Here is a 15,543-nt window from a genome sequence, read left to right as displayed (position 1 = left end):
ACACACTGGGCTGTAGGTTTGGGTGTGGGAGCTGCCCTCCAAGGATTGAGAGCTGGAGCACTGGCCAGAGAATGGATGTATTTTCTGAGCAAGAGATGTCAACAAATAGGACAGATGCTTGAATATGGAACCACGAACACCTCCTTACCCCTTGCCCAAGTCCAGGTTCAGAATAGAAAGGGGAGACTGTGAAAGAGATGGAGAAGGAGCAGATAGGGAGTTCAGAAGACAGCTATATGATTTTAGTGTCATAGAGATTAAAGAAGACAATATATTGAAACTGATGACTTTTATCGATTCTTCATTAAGATATAGTTTCCGAAATATAAAACAGACTTTGAGAAAGATTAATAACATTTGAGACGTGTCTTACACTCTCCATTTTTTTTCAATTCTCTATCATTTCATTTGATTTAAATTCATTCATATCATTAAATTGAAATTTTCTTTCTTTGTGTGGTTAAAACAATCTTGTTTTTTTAATTATATTTTAATCTAGCTTAAACATAAGATAAAATCCAGTTTGCATGTAGTTAATCACATATTTAAAGAAATGACTTTAAGAATTCTATTTTTGGAAAGAGTATTGTGGGGTGCACAGAGTGCAGGCATGGATGCCTCTGCGTAGTTTACAGCTTGGCCACACTGTGAGACCTGGTCAGGCCACCTCACCCCTCACTCAAAAACATCTTTCAGGACTAGATATGGAGCTAATGTTTCAGATTGGAAGAAATAATACTTCACAGTTTATTACTAGAAACATATGATTGCAATTTCTTACATTTCTGTATGATCTGAGAAATCACAAGGCTTTATTTATTCAGAAAATATTAACTTAAAAAGCCTACTGAATGCTAAAGAATATTTAAGATGTTTGGAGGTTTGGGGTGAGGTAGGAGAAGGGAGACAAAATGAATAAGGCTTGCTTCTCACTTTTTGAAAGGAATTGAATTTTATTTTTACTTAAGAGACATAAACAAAGAAAAGTATATGCTCCACACTACGTATGTTTGGTTTAGGCCCACGCTTGATGAAGGGATATTCAGAATCATAGAGGCTTCTATTTGAGTAGTAACAAAACAAAACAAAACAAAACAAATGAAAACAAAGCAAATTATGGTGTGAATTTTTTTTCTATCATACCAGAAAAGAAGTCCTTTGTGTTTTGTAAGTGGCTTTCATCACCCTTATTAATGCCAAATAAGTTGCCTAGACATAGATTTTCTGTTGTGGTCATGATGGACCCTCAAATATTGATCATCTTTGTCCTGGTGAAGTTCTCACCTTCTGCTTGTAGACATTATTGGATCTGACTGACTTTGCATATACCACACATCTAGTATCAGATTTCTTCTTTCCTTCAGTTAGCTGCTTACGTAATCATTTTGTTTTGTCTAAGAATGAATATGGCAAACCTAGAGAAGTATTTAAAGAATCATACGTAGATGTATGATAGAAGAAGAATAAAACCAGAAAATTAACAATGTTTATTTAAAAAATTCTAATATTGTTAAAAATGATCATAAACCTATTTTTGTAAGTAGAGAATAAGTCAGTTTGACTCAATGCATGTCTGCCAGACATACTAGTGTTATATATGTACATCTCTTGTTGGTGCAGTCATTTGTTTTTAATAATATTTTTATCTTGACTAAAATATGAGTTTCTTGTGTTTTTACAGCAGAGCCATTGGTTGAATGACTATTTTCCAGCAATAAAATTAGCAACATCATCAACAATAGCTAGCATTTGTTGAGTCCTTACCGTGTGTCAAGCATTATTTTATTCATTTTACATATATTAACTCATGTAATTCTCACAATGGATCAGCTATATAGAAATATATGTACTCCTATTTTACATATGAAGAAAATGAGACACAGCTTTTAAGGAACTTAGACAAATTTATGTAGCTTGTAAATGATAGTTGAGTTTTAAATCTGGGTAGTTAGATTGCAGAACTTGTGCTCTTCTATTCTGTCCTGCATCAGTAAGTACAGTGACTAAGTTAAATTTTCTTAGAGCATCTTTTTAGATTACAAAAATTGATGAAAGAGTAAAAAAAGGAAGAGAAGGAAAGAAAGGGAAAGATAAACACCATCCTACCACTGGATCACAGCTAGGTTAACATTTTGAGCTATATGCATTTAGACTTTGCTCTCACCTATGTGTGAAATTTGGATCATATAATAATGTGTTTTAAACAGTTTTTAAGTTAATATTTTTTAAAGTATACAATTTGATTAGTTTTTTATTAGTTTCAAGTATACAGTACATCGGTTAGACATTTATATATTTTATGAAATGATCTCCCTAATTATCTTCTCTCTAAGTTAATATGTTTTGAAAAGTTTTCCATTATATTGTTTTAGTATGATTTTTAATGGCTGCATTAAGGTATGAATGATCCATTTTTTTATGTACCCCCTACTGTTGATTATTTAGTTTGTCTTTTCCCTCTTCCTTTTAAAAAAGCAAGATTTTTAATAGAAACATTAAAACTAATAGACGATAATATCAAATGTATGATTTATTAAATAGAAAATATAACTCTAAATCTAAATGATTTATGTTTTCTCTTTTAGACTTGTTTTACATTAGTCATATCTGCTCATATGCTCCTTAAAACTATAGTTTAGGTTCAGAAAGATTGACAGAAAGGAGAATCTTTCAGTCTGAGATTGCAGTCATTATTTGGAGTCAGATTCAATGGATAGTTCACCTCAGGTGGCTCAGCTGATGCCAAAAGTCCCCATCATTTAATATGTATCTAGTTGTTTAGGAAAATGCTGGGCATACTGTTTTGTGGTATGTTGAGATTTGGATCTAGAATGTTTTCACTAAGAAATGTTATTCTTGAGTAGAATCTCCCATGTTTTCATTACAGATGTGTTATCATTGTGAAAACCTGATACAGCAAAACTTGGTTTATCAGTCTACCAGTAGTATTCCCCCTATCTAGTGATTCTGCATATCTCCACGATGAGGATTCTTGTTCTTGAAGATGAACTACAGTAATATTTTCACAAAACTCATTATTAGAAGATTAAATTGTGGGAAATGTAAAGTAGTAGTTAAGAACATGCCTTCTGGAGTCCCATGGACCCCAAACGCCAACTTGGATCTGCTAATTTTGAGCAAGTTACTTAACCTCTCTAAGCCTCAATTTCTAACCAATAAGATGGGGCTGTTTTAAGGGTTATATGAATTAAGTCATATGTAGTGTCTGAATTCTAGCAAGCCTCTCTATTAATATTACTTTGTATTATTATTAAGTATATTTCACTCTACTCCAATAAATATGGAATATTGGTTTTAACAAGCAACTCTTAGAGTTGTTGTTAATTAGTCAAAATATAGGATTTATTGACGGAGTTGATGAACAGGATACTTATTACATGCAGAATTATGATAAATCATCAGGAGTTTGTATCCTTGATAACAACATCAGAATAATAAAGTTTCTTTGCTTTTTTGTGTATTATAAATATTTATTTTATATCTGTTTAGCTTGCTTAGAATTTTGCAAGAATGTATTATAATGTTTATTTTATGTGTGATTGATGCAGGTATAGAAGCTACTACTTGCAATTACTTTATTAATTTTGACAGTAATTCTAAGTTCAGAGGGCATTAAAAACAGAGTTCCATGTGCCATTTTAGAGATTCCACTGAGAAACAGTTTCTCCAATGCCAGCATCATGATTTGACCCCAGAATTATATTCCCTATTGATCTGAAATGAAACGTTTATATCTCTGGTTTGACACAGCAACAAAAATCTTGTTCCTCCTCCCTGGCCTGATCCCAGTATCCCTAAGCTGAATTTTTCTGTAGTACCTTATTAATAGTTGGACTAGTTCCTAGAAGAACATTTTTAGGGATCCATATGTGAAGGTAAAACTGTCAACACCCTATTAGAGTAAAATAGAGTTATCACACATTTTTATTTTTGTGGATCTTGGATAGACTACTTGTAGAAATCAGAGCCCAGCTATTGGGAAAAAGCATGCATAGAGTTATAGACATTTTTGTCTATAATATAATGAGGAAGAGAAGAACAATGTATAATCTGTCTGAAACCATTGTGTTTTTTTTTTTAGCACTTATCAACCCTGGGGACAGAGTACAATTAGAGGATATTTCAAAAAAGAAATCATGAAAGAAGCCCATTTAAAAAGCTCTCCTAATGGAACAAAAGTAAGATAAAACATTGACCAATATGAAGAATTCTTTTAGAATAGACACACTCAAAGGTAATTTCTTCTAAGTCTGAATCTTGGTAACTCTGCCTCGTGTAAAGTCAGACCCCTGGTTCCCAAGAAGAGCACTGGGACAGAAGCCTAGTGGTGTGCATTTTATTCTGGCCCAGTCTCAGCTTATTTTCTGCTTTTCACTTTTGTAAACATACAAACAAACTATGCATAACCTCTCAGGCTCCAGTTTCTCATCTATAAAATGGAGAGTTTGTAGTGGGTGGACTTAAAGGCTCCTTTCAGCTCCATAATGCTATAACTTCCAAATGGAAATCTCTCTGCAAATATGTTATGCAGCTTGCTCTCAGTTATGGACTAAAGCTGGGGATATTAGAATATATTAAAGCTGCGAAAAGCTCTCTGTGAAGGTGGGACTTTGAGATATATTTGTGAAATAGTCTGATCTTATATCGAGTAACACCTCTTGCAGCTGACACTTATTTTTATAACATGTACACACGTGTGTCAGTTTAGATTGCTATGTTTAGACTAATGTTCTCAGGAATGAGTTCTATATTACCCTCAAAATGTTGTATATTTGAAACCTGTTCTCTACCATCTTGAGTTAAAAAAATAGGAACATTCTTATATTCAATTACTTGGAAAAAAAAAAGTTTAAATAAACCTATTCTCTTCTTAAATCCCTAGTCATATTTCCATGTAGGTGGCTCTAACAGACCTGCGAGTAAAGAACAGAGTCCTTCAGGAGCATTGTAGGAAAATGTCTTCTTTCAGAGTGCTCAAGATTACTAGTGCATCTTGGGAAGCTATCCCAAGGTTCCACTGTGGTACCACACTGAACAGGTACTTTGATTTGAAAGATTTGTTGTGACCATCAGATAATACACACCTTATGAATCTATTAAGGAATGTGTGAAGACACAGTGCTAATAACACTACAATAGTTATTTTTTTAACTTTCAAAAATAATTCAATGGACCAGGTCAGGACAATTTACAGTAACCAAGATATGGAAGCAACCTAAATATTCATCAACAGACAATTGGATAAAGAAGTTATGGTTCATATATACAATGGAATATTACTCAGCCTTTAAAAAAATGAAATCCTACCATTTACAACGACATGGATGGACCTAGAGGTTATTATGCTGAGTGAAATAAGTCAGAGAGAAAAAGATAAATACCATATGATTTCACTTATATGCAGAATCTAAGGAACAAAAAGAACAAACTAATCAAAAAGAGACACAAATATAGTGGACGATTTGGTGATGGACAGAAGCGAGGGTGGGTTGGGAGAATAGGGTGAAGGGTTAAATTAGTAGTTGATAGTTGGTTATGCGGATGGGGAGCACAGCATAGGGAATGCAGTTAGCATTAATATATTGGCTAGATGGAAAACCAGAGAGAAGGAGCAAACAGGGGGATCATTTTATAAACTATATATATATCTAACCAATGTACTGTATACTTGAAACTAATAAAAAATTTTTAAAAAATAATTCAATGGAGATATTTTTAATGCCATTTGACAGATGATAAAGTGAAGTGCAAAGAAATTAACTTAGCCAACGGTAAGTATAGGCATACTTCGTTTTATTGTGCTTTGCTTTATTGCATTTTCAGATAATTGCGTTTTTTACGAATTGAAGGTTTGTGGTAACCTTGTATGGAGCAAATCTATCAGTGCCATTTTTCTTACAGGCTCAGATGATGGTTAGTATTTTTCAGACATAAAATACTTTTAAATTAAGGTATGTACACTTTTTTAGACATAATACTATTGCATACCTAATAGACTATAGTATAGTCTAGTAAACATAACTTTTATATGCCCCGGCAAACCAAAAAACCTGTGTGACTCACTTTATTGTGGTAATTTGTAACCAAATTCGCCATACCTCCAAGGTATGCCTGTATGTGAAGGGGCATGATTTTAGCTCTAGAACAAATAATATTTTTCTCATATTACACTGCCTTTCTATAACAATAAAAATGTGGAGATTTCTAAAACATTCAGCATGTAAGGAAAACACGATATTCTGTGATTTTTTAAAAGAAAACAACTACCCTCTAAAATTCACTGATATTTCTTTATTTTTCATATATTTCCCCTGTGAGCACACTGACCTGGAATCAAGCATGCTAGGTTCTAATCCTGGCATTTCCACCTCTCTGGATCTCAGGTTCTTCAGTTCTAACATGAAAAGGTTTTTAGAAAACGTGAAAATCTCTAAGGTCTCTTCTAAGTTCAGTGATATGTGCTTTGTGGAGTTGTAAGGCTTTTCCAGATACTTTATAAAGTGTTTTGGAGTCAGCTGGCCTGGCCCTTTACATTGATGGAAAAATAGTAATCAGTTGGTTCTTAAATTTGTTGCACTGAGTAAAAACAGAAGGTGGAGACCAGAAGTTTTGTTTTCTTACTTTTTGTTGAAGTGGGCTGTTACTGCCACTGTGGGACATTTGGGATTAGTCATAGAGCAGGTGACTCTGCAGGCCAGACTGGCAGTGGGTCATCCTGGTTAAGCACAGGACCACTGGCTGGTATACTCTGTCACATTAGAAATTATGCAAGTGACCAGGAGAGCTCCCACACATGGGGAGGGAGGTATTAGGGACTGCCCATGCAGTATTCATCATAGAATGATAAATATGAATGTGATTTTAAATAGCAAGTTGAATTCCCTCATTTTATAGTTGGGGTTCAGGGAAGTGAGACAAGTTGTGCAAGTTTGTAACTATAGTGTGAAAGCTGAGGATAGAATTCAGGTCTCTTGACTGCTTATCTAATTCTCTGCTTATACTTGTTTATGCTAAGTGTCATAGGCCTTACCTCCTTTTGTTTCCATTGCTATCATGGTTCTAAATTGTGATCTCATAAGAATATGATCACTTATTGAAATTAGGATCATATTTCAAATGCAACCTGAAATGCCTCTGCTTTGTTTTTTATCAAATGAACATAAGGCACTTGAAAAGTGGATTCAAGATTAGATACAAGGATCAAAGATGACATATTAAGATCATCTTATGGTATAATATCATTATTTTTTAGGGAGTTAAATTATTACTGCTGAAGGATCCATATATAGCAACCACATACAGGTAAAAGACAATAAACAAAAGGTAGCAGTAAATGGCTGCCTTTTAGATTCTACTGATCTTGCGTTAGATGAGGTCTTATTTAGCATAGTTATGATATCAGTAAAGGAAGGACACAACATAGCAAAAAACATTTCAATGACTCTAAATTGGAAAACTTTGCAAATGCGAGTATGAAAGGATGAGTAAAATAAATATGCTGAATAAACAAGAAATCAAAAGGAACCTGAAAGAATCAGAAGAAAGAATGTAGGGATCCTAAAAGTATTCCAGTATAGAGGAATGGTCACAAACAAGAAGGCATAATGACTGATAGTGAAGGAGAAAAGTTACTGGCTTGTCAGTAGGTTTGGATTTGTAGTTTGGAATCATTCTCTAAACTCTATGTGTTGATAGTTATAATTTAGGTATGCAGATTTACCCACTTCATTTTATCCAAATCATTTAACCCCTCTGAACATCAAACTCCTCTTTTGTGAAGGAGTTGGAGTAGAATATATTTCTTGGCTTAAATAACCACTGTTGGACAAAGAATCTTATAATTAGTATCTGCCGCTCTATTGTGAGGGAAGAAATAACGATGACATTCTATAACTTCAATGAGTAATTTCATTTCTTAAAGTTATGTGGTGGTCATACTTTTTTTCAGTCATTCACATATACCACCCATTGTTTAAGTTTATAAATATCTAGGGCTTGGACACACAAATAAACTTAGAGACAGTCCAACCCTGCTTCCAAATTTTATTGACAAAGATGATGAGGCCCAGAGTAACAAAGCAACTTGCCTAACTGGTTAATGATAGAACTCAAAGGAGGAGCAGATCCTCATGATTCTCAGTACAGAGTTCTTTTCTCTGTAGAAAGGATGGCAAATAAGTTTTTTCTCATACTATCTCAGATCAATTGGCAGGGTCTGACTATTGAGAAATAGAGTGGACCTGAGACCCAGGTACTAGAAAAGAAACTACTGTTATTGATTAGTACTGTCTGTCATGTGAACAGCATAGGGGAATAGTATATATGTTTGCCACCTCTTCTCAAGACTATTCTTTATACATATTCCTTGAGGCTAAACTTTCAATAGTTCTCTGCCTTGCTTGTAACTGCCATCACTCACAATAGTACTTAATGTTGTCTAAGGTATTCTAATCTAAGAGAAGTAATATGTCTTAATGGACCAAACTTAAATTTGATCATTGGGAAATATGTCATTTTCAGTGTTTTGATATGCATTGGGTTGTTTTGAGCTGTTTTTCATTTCTAATATTGGTAAATGTTTTAGGCTTCTGCATTAGCATCACATGGCCTGTCTGAGTAGGATCTCCAGGGCAGGGCTACAGCTCTGAGTACAGGCTGGCTCTAGTTTTGCCCCTTATTATGGGATCATGAAATGCAGTAGGAGAGGAGAGATGGATATGTTGTCGTTTGTGGTTCTAACAACTTAAATCCAATTCCTGGTAGCCTATTTTATATTCTAACATGAGCTTTCTGATGTATGATATTGAAGGAAGCTTTGTCCTACTGCTGACATGTTTTGGCTCCTTGAGCCACCCAAAGGACTGGTGAAAGAAGCTTACCTCAAACCAGCAGCAGCTATGTCGGCCCTTACCTTTCCCTTCCTATAGCTTTGAAAGATTTGCAATAAAATGGGTGGATGCTTTGAACTAGTTACAAAATCTTTTTCATTTATTTGGGTCTTTGTGTTCATGTCCATCATCTAGGATTTTTTTTTTTAAAGAAAATATGCATTTGTCTTATAAGGAACTAGAGTTTAAATTATGAAACCTGGAACACATTTATTAAATATATAAAATATTCTCTCTTTTTAGAACTGTGCAAATACGAGTCAGATTTGAGTTCAAATGGAATGTAATACCTATTTATTTCTGGAAGTAAGTTTGGATCTTTTCTAGTCCAAATTCCTTGCTTTACAGATGAGGGAATTGAAGCCCAGGGCCTAAGAGAGATAAGCGATTTGTTCGATGGTACACGTCAGAAGAAATAGTAGGAAAAAAATCCAGAACTTGCCAATTTTTGATCTAGTGCATTTTATCTCACACCATGCTACCATCACCAATTTTAGAAGTATACAAGTTTGGTTTATTTTTAACTTAGATCTTAAAAAAGTGGTTTGATAAATAAGTTAGTAAAAATATAATATGCATGTTCAATTTGGCGTTTAGCAAGTCTGTACTATCCTAGATTTTTAGCTTTGTTTTCTTTAGACATCTAATGGGCGTTTGAATGACTCTGTGGTCTCTGGACTTACCTCTTGGCTTTGAAGATTATACTGTTTTCAGCTCCATCTCAGTTTCTGCATTATTCTCAGCCGTAGGGGAGTTTGAAATATGCCAGACATTCGTGGTGAGGCTATTACAACTCCCAGCCCAGTCTAAAACCTAGACTGGGAAACTGCCTTCACACTGACTTCTGGTTCCACAGAAAGCAGGTGTTACAAGTCAAGAAAGAGGCTTAACGTTCAGCAAAGAGATTTTAAGCAGCTCTGCTCATGTTTCGGATTCTCATGCCCCCTTTAATTTACAGGCTTCCGTTCACAGGTAGTTTGAGAACCTAAATATATTAAATTTAAATATTCAGTGGAAAGCCTATAACTAATCATATTTGAATTAGAAAGGCATGTGTTAACAAGCAAGAACACTTACTAGTACTCACAAGGGAGTAGTCTAGTTATATTATAATGAGGCTCTTGGCAACAAAAGCGCTCAAGTTCTGTTTCTTAAAATGTAAGGATTAGGTGTTCTTGAGGTAAAAAAGAACAAAACTATTTTTTGCAGATGGAGAGGAAAATGCAATGGCTTTACTACCAGAGTCACTTTTATGGAAATTTGGATGTGTACTGCACAACTTTTCGTGTTTAAACATGATCAGAGGCCTTGTAAGACGATTTGTTTAAATGCTAGATTAGAAACACCAGATGGAATTGATTCCCAGTGAAATGGAAAACCTGCTGAATTGAAAAGGGAAACACTTAAGTTTTCTAAAATGAGTGCCCCAAACTGTTAATAACTATTTTAAAACATTGGATAATTTTATGTAAGGTATGTTTTATGTAAAACTAAAAATTAACAGTATATCTGAATTTGGTAAGACTAAACACATAATGTGAATTTCTCTTGAAAAACTTTAGTAACTTTTGAGATTATTTTTATTATAAGTAATCTAAGTGAACTCTTCTAAAGCATTTCATGGAAACATTTATCCAAAAAGTAATCTTAAAAACAAAACAAAAGAGTTATGCCCAGCATTCCTCTATTCTGTGTAATACAATCCGTGGGCCAACAAGAATAAGCTTTTTTTCTACTTTTACAATTTTTGGGTAATACTGTTTTTTTTAACCTTCTCACCCATGTCCTTTGATAGATGATTGAATAAAGAAGATGTGGTACATATATATAACGGACTATCACTCAGCCATAAGAAAGGTGAAATACTGCCATTTGGGACAACATAGATGAGTCTTGAGATTCTCATACTAAGCAAAATAAGTCGGACAGAAAAAGTTGAGAACCATATGATTGTATTTATATGTGGGAGATAAAACAGAGTAACGAACAAGACAGACAAAAACTCATAGACACAGTCAATAGTTTAGTGGTTACCAGAGAGAAAAGAGGGGGGAGGTAGATAAAGGGCATAAAGGGCATCATATATATGGTGCCAGAAGATTTGACTTTGGGTGATGAACACACAGTGCAATATACAGATGATGTACTACTGAATTGTACATTTGAAGCCTATATAATTTTATTAAACAACATCACCCCAATAAATTTAATTTTTAAAAAAGGTAATAACTTTTATTACTCCCAATACCACTTTTTAACAGTATCTTCTTTCTTAGTCCATCCGTCTGTCTGTCTTTCTTTCTCTTTCTTTCTTTCTTTCTTTCTTTCTTTCTTTCTTTCTTTCTTTCTTTCTTTCTTTCTTTCTTTCTTTCTTTCTCTCTCTCTCTCTCTCTTTCTTTCTTTCTTTTTTTCTTTCTTTCTTTCTCTCTCTCTCTCTTTTTCTTTCTTTTCTTTCTCTTCCTTCCTTTTCTTTTCTTTTCTTTTCTTTTCTTTTCTTTTCTTTTCTTTTCTTTTCTTTTCTTTTCTTTTCTTTTCTTTTTTCTTTTCTTTTTTTCCCTCTCTCCCTCTCTCCCTTGCCTCCTTTCTCCCACCTTCCCTCCCTCTCTCCCTTTCTTTTCCTCACTTCTTTTTTCTTTCTTTAATGGGAATCTTTTCTTTTGATCTTGTTTTCTCCAGGATTTTAATTGTTTTTATTCACTGATTCCTCATAATACAGTTTTTGGAGATATAAAAACACAGCATAAATAGAATATTTGGTGATTTCTCAGCAGAAAGGTGTGCTTTGCATTACTTTCTTTATAGGATTTTTATGGGGTAAATATTTCCAGATGTCCCAAATCTCTTTGTTATATTTACTATCAGAAACAACAGTTCTTCTTTTTCTCTACAGTATGGAAGACTTTATGCAAATAAATATCCAACCCTAAGATGACTGCTACAGTATGAAAACAAGCAAAGATTTAGGAACTCGGCTGGCAAGCAAAAGAAGTAGAATAGTAAAGATGAGGATCTTTTATTTGTCAGTGTCTTACTCTAGTTCTGTATAGTTTTGTGGCATATAAAATAATGACTTTTAGTTTAGAGTTCTTTTTACTTTTTAATCATGTGTAGATTGTTTCACCTATGTGAGTCCTTATGGAGATCTACCATGCTTTTGGTAAGTCTTCCTCAGGAAGGGATTTTTTTTTTTTTGAATTTATAACATCGAATTATGATTTGATAATATGTTTCATTTTAAATTTGAGATAGCTACTTTATCTTATCCTGCAGGCAAATCCCTTGCTGTAAATCAGGGAGAGCAAGCCCTCTTAGGATGACCTGTCACATAGCAAGAGATAATACTTCCTGGATCAGTTTTCTAAAGTAACAGATTTATTCCCTGAATAGGACAGAATTTTAACAAACAGACCAGGCTTTGAAGTATGCATATTTGTTTCGTGTGTTTCAGGATGGGAATGGAGTTGAGGAATCTCATATTTTTATGGGAAATGAATCTGGTAATAAGATCATTCCAGTTGGAAGACACACGCAACTAAGTAGCTCTGGAACTTAAGAGAGCATGCCTTTGGGGCGCTATCCAAGGTACTGAACCACTTATTCCTATAGTGCCAGCCAGCCCTGTGAAACAAAACTAGACGTTTAAAAATGTGGCTTTTAATTTTTTTTCCTGTCTAGAGAAATTCTCTAACCTGTACATTTCTGATACTTGGTCTTGCTCTCGTCTTGACTATATATAGCAACCCATTTCTTGTTTTGTATCCTTTATTTATTCAACAAATATTTAGGTATAACCAGTGTGTTGGCACTCTTCAGATTCACTATTATGAAATGCTACTTATTATTCTTTTTTATTATTTTTTTTGTGGAATTTGGGTTAAAGGAACAAATTTCCTTACTCAGATAACAAAAATTCTGGGTTTTCAAGTGTTGGTTTTGTTTACCTTTATTTCAGTACCTAGAATAGCCCTGACACATAATAGGCACTCAAGTAATTGTATTTCACTAATGATCATATATATTTTGTGGAATATTTTTTTATGCCATATTACAAAAAATATTTCTTTCCAACCTAAAGGTAAAATTCTTTTGATAAAACATTTTTTAATACAAGAAAAAACTTTGTTCTGCGTACTCTAGATAAGGAGTGTAGAGTAAGATTTTGGGACATTCTTATATGCGTTATGACCAAATTATAGTTTGATCAGAAAACTGGGAAGAAAGGGACTGGAAACTTCTAGCTCAGGCTTTCATGTGTATGTATTATCTCAATCATCTTTTCATTCTGTATTACTTGAGCTAATCTATTCTTCATTCAGGTAAGCTAACCACCATCTATTCACCCCTTGTCCTTGAAAAAAAGAGGAAAAAAGACCTTTTCCTTTCATGATAACATATGACCAAAGAAGGTGGAATATGTTCCCAACTACCCTTTTGTAATTCCTAGTTCTAAGGGTTTGGCAAGACAAATTAGTCTTGACTTTTCTGGAAATGTTGGTTTCTTTCAATGAATATGATTCTAAAGGAGAACCTTTATCAGTGAGTAGGTCCCCATAAGGGGTACAGAATCAATAGGGTTCCTAGTGTTCTTAAGACCAGCGATTATATAGGTATTAATGAAATGTTATTCTTGGTAAAGATCTGAGACAGACTGAGCCTGAACAGAATATAAAATGTCTGGCTGAAATTGAATCAGGCTCAGTGTTTTAGTGATTTGTTACTACTCACATCTGCTTCTGTGGTATGCTTCTTTATCAACATGTGGACTTAGAGACTTGGTAAAGTATAAATTCTATCATGATTACCTTGAAAATGTCATTGTTTCATGGCATTGCCAGACTAAACCATTTTTCATGCATTTCAGTGAAAATTCAAAACTTGAGAGCAAAGAGTATTGAATGGAAAGCTCATTTCCTAAAGATATTTATTTATACTACCTTTGGTCATGGACCAAGTTTAGTTATTCCAATAGTTTTTATTTCTCATTTCTTAAGGAAGTCATAGGCAATTGTTTAGTCAACATAAGTTGTGAGAGTTTGTGGATCTCAGAAGAGACCCAGAGAGACCTACTTATTACCCAGACCTAAAGTTTGTTTCCAAATCTATTTGTTGATTCCACCTAAGTTGCATGACTTAGTTATAAAGTAATCTGTTATCTTCTTGTATTGCCCCTAGACTGGACTTCATGTTTAATTTCTTCTTTTCCTTTGACTTTTTCAGATAAAAATATGTTAAATGGAGAAATGTGACCACTACTCAGGCACTGAAGGGTTCTTTTATTATTTCTCTCCATTTGCTTAGGAATCAATGCCATTGGCTGTTTTCTTTTAGTTAATATAGTTTTGCTTGCTTAATATGGAATATGTGTAATTTAAGAGATATATACTTGATCTGACTGAATGTTTCAATTCTGTGGTGTAACGGTTGACTTCCGTTTTTCATGTGAGGAAGTGGGTGTTTAGGGGGGGTAAGTAACTTTCTAATGACCATAGAATTAGGAGTCAGGATTGAAGATTAGTACCCAGGTTTCTGTAACATTAGAGTCACAGCTTTTAATTACTCCTTTTTTGCTTTTTTACTCCGTTTCATTATTCCTTTACTACTCATATAGACTATGTTGACATTGTATGCAAATATATTTATTCTTTCTTTTCAGAAATTCAAAGTAAATTCTCCTCATTAAAAATATGTATGATTGTTATAGAGTCTTTGAGGAAATTTACAAATTAAAAAACAAAATCTCCACAATATTCATAATCCAAACCAATTGGTATGTTTCATGCAGTCCTTCACACACACACATTAACATATAATTATGTATAATTATATAATTATAGTTATATAATTTTTAATTATATAACTTTCTGCTTGACACAATAACATTGTCTTATTTTGCATTTATATGACTTCCAGTAACATATAATCTACTTTATTTGCCATTTATATCCATTTTTGAGTTGTGTCTGTGTATGTATGTATATTATTTTATTTTAGAAAAAGATGCGTTATAGTTTGATATCATCACAATTTATCCATGTTGTTGGAGAACTTCTATGCATATATAAATATCTGATTTATTAGGACTAATCAAGGGAGAGGTCAGTGTAAATAAGAAAATATTTTTTAAATAGTTTTTTTGTACTGTATATAGGAAATGGAGGTACTTTTCCAATACCAATTTGAAATAATGCTGAGCCTATGCTAATGAATAGATACAATTAATTTGGAAACATCATCATCTATTTGCTTACAGTCTTAAAAATCTTTAAAATAATCCCTCAGTAATTTAGTCATGTCTCCTAGTTATCTCCTTTAATTTATCTAACAATATTTTTATATTTTCATAATTCTTTTATTATTTTTATTTTTTCAATTAAAGTTGACATACAGTATTATATTAGTTTCAGGTGTACAATGTTTTTATTTTTTTAAAGATTATCTTCACCGTAATCCAGATAGCTCTATTAAATTATATCAAAAAAGCAATGAGTATTCTCTATACCTTTAATTTTCATAGAAATATTTTAACATTCATTAATATGATTAAACAATAGAGCAGATGAAAAAGCCAAGAAGTAAACATTTTTTTACTTTTTCTTTGGCCAAATGATATCAAGTTATCATTGTCTTTCTAAAT

Source organism: Pteropus alecto, unplaced genomic scaffold (genome assembly GCF_000325575.1).
Source record: "Pteropus alecto unplaced genomic scaffold, ASM32557v1 scaffold24, whole genome shotgun sequence".
In the NCBI taxonomy this organism is placed as follows: domain Eukaryota; kingdom Metazoa; phylum Chordata; class Mammalia; order Chiroptera; family Pteropodidae; genus Pteropus; species Pteropus alecto.
Note: the sequence above shows the minus strand (reverse complement) of the source record.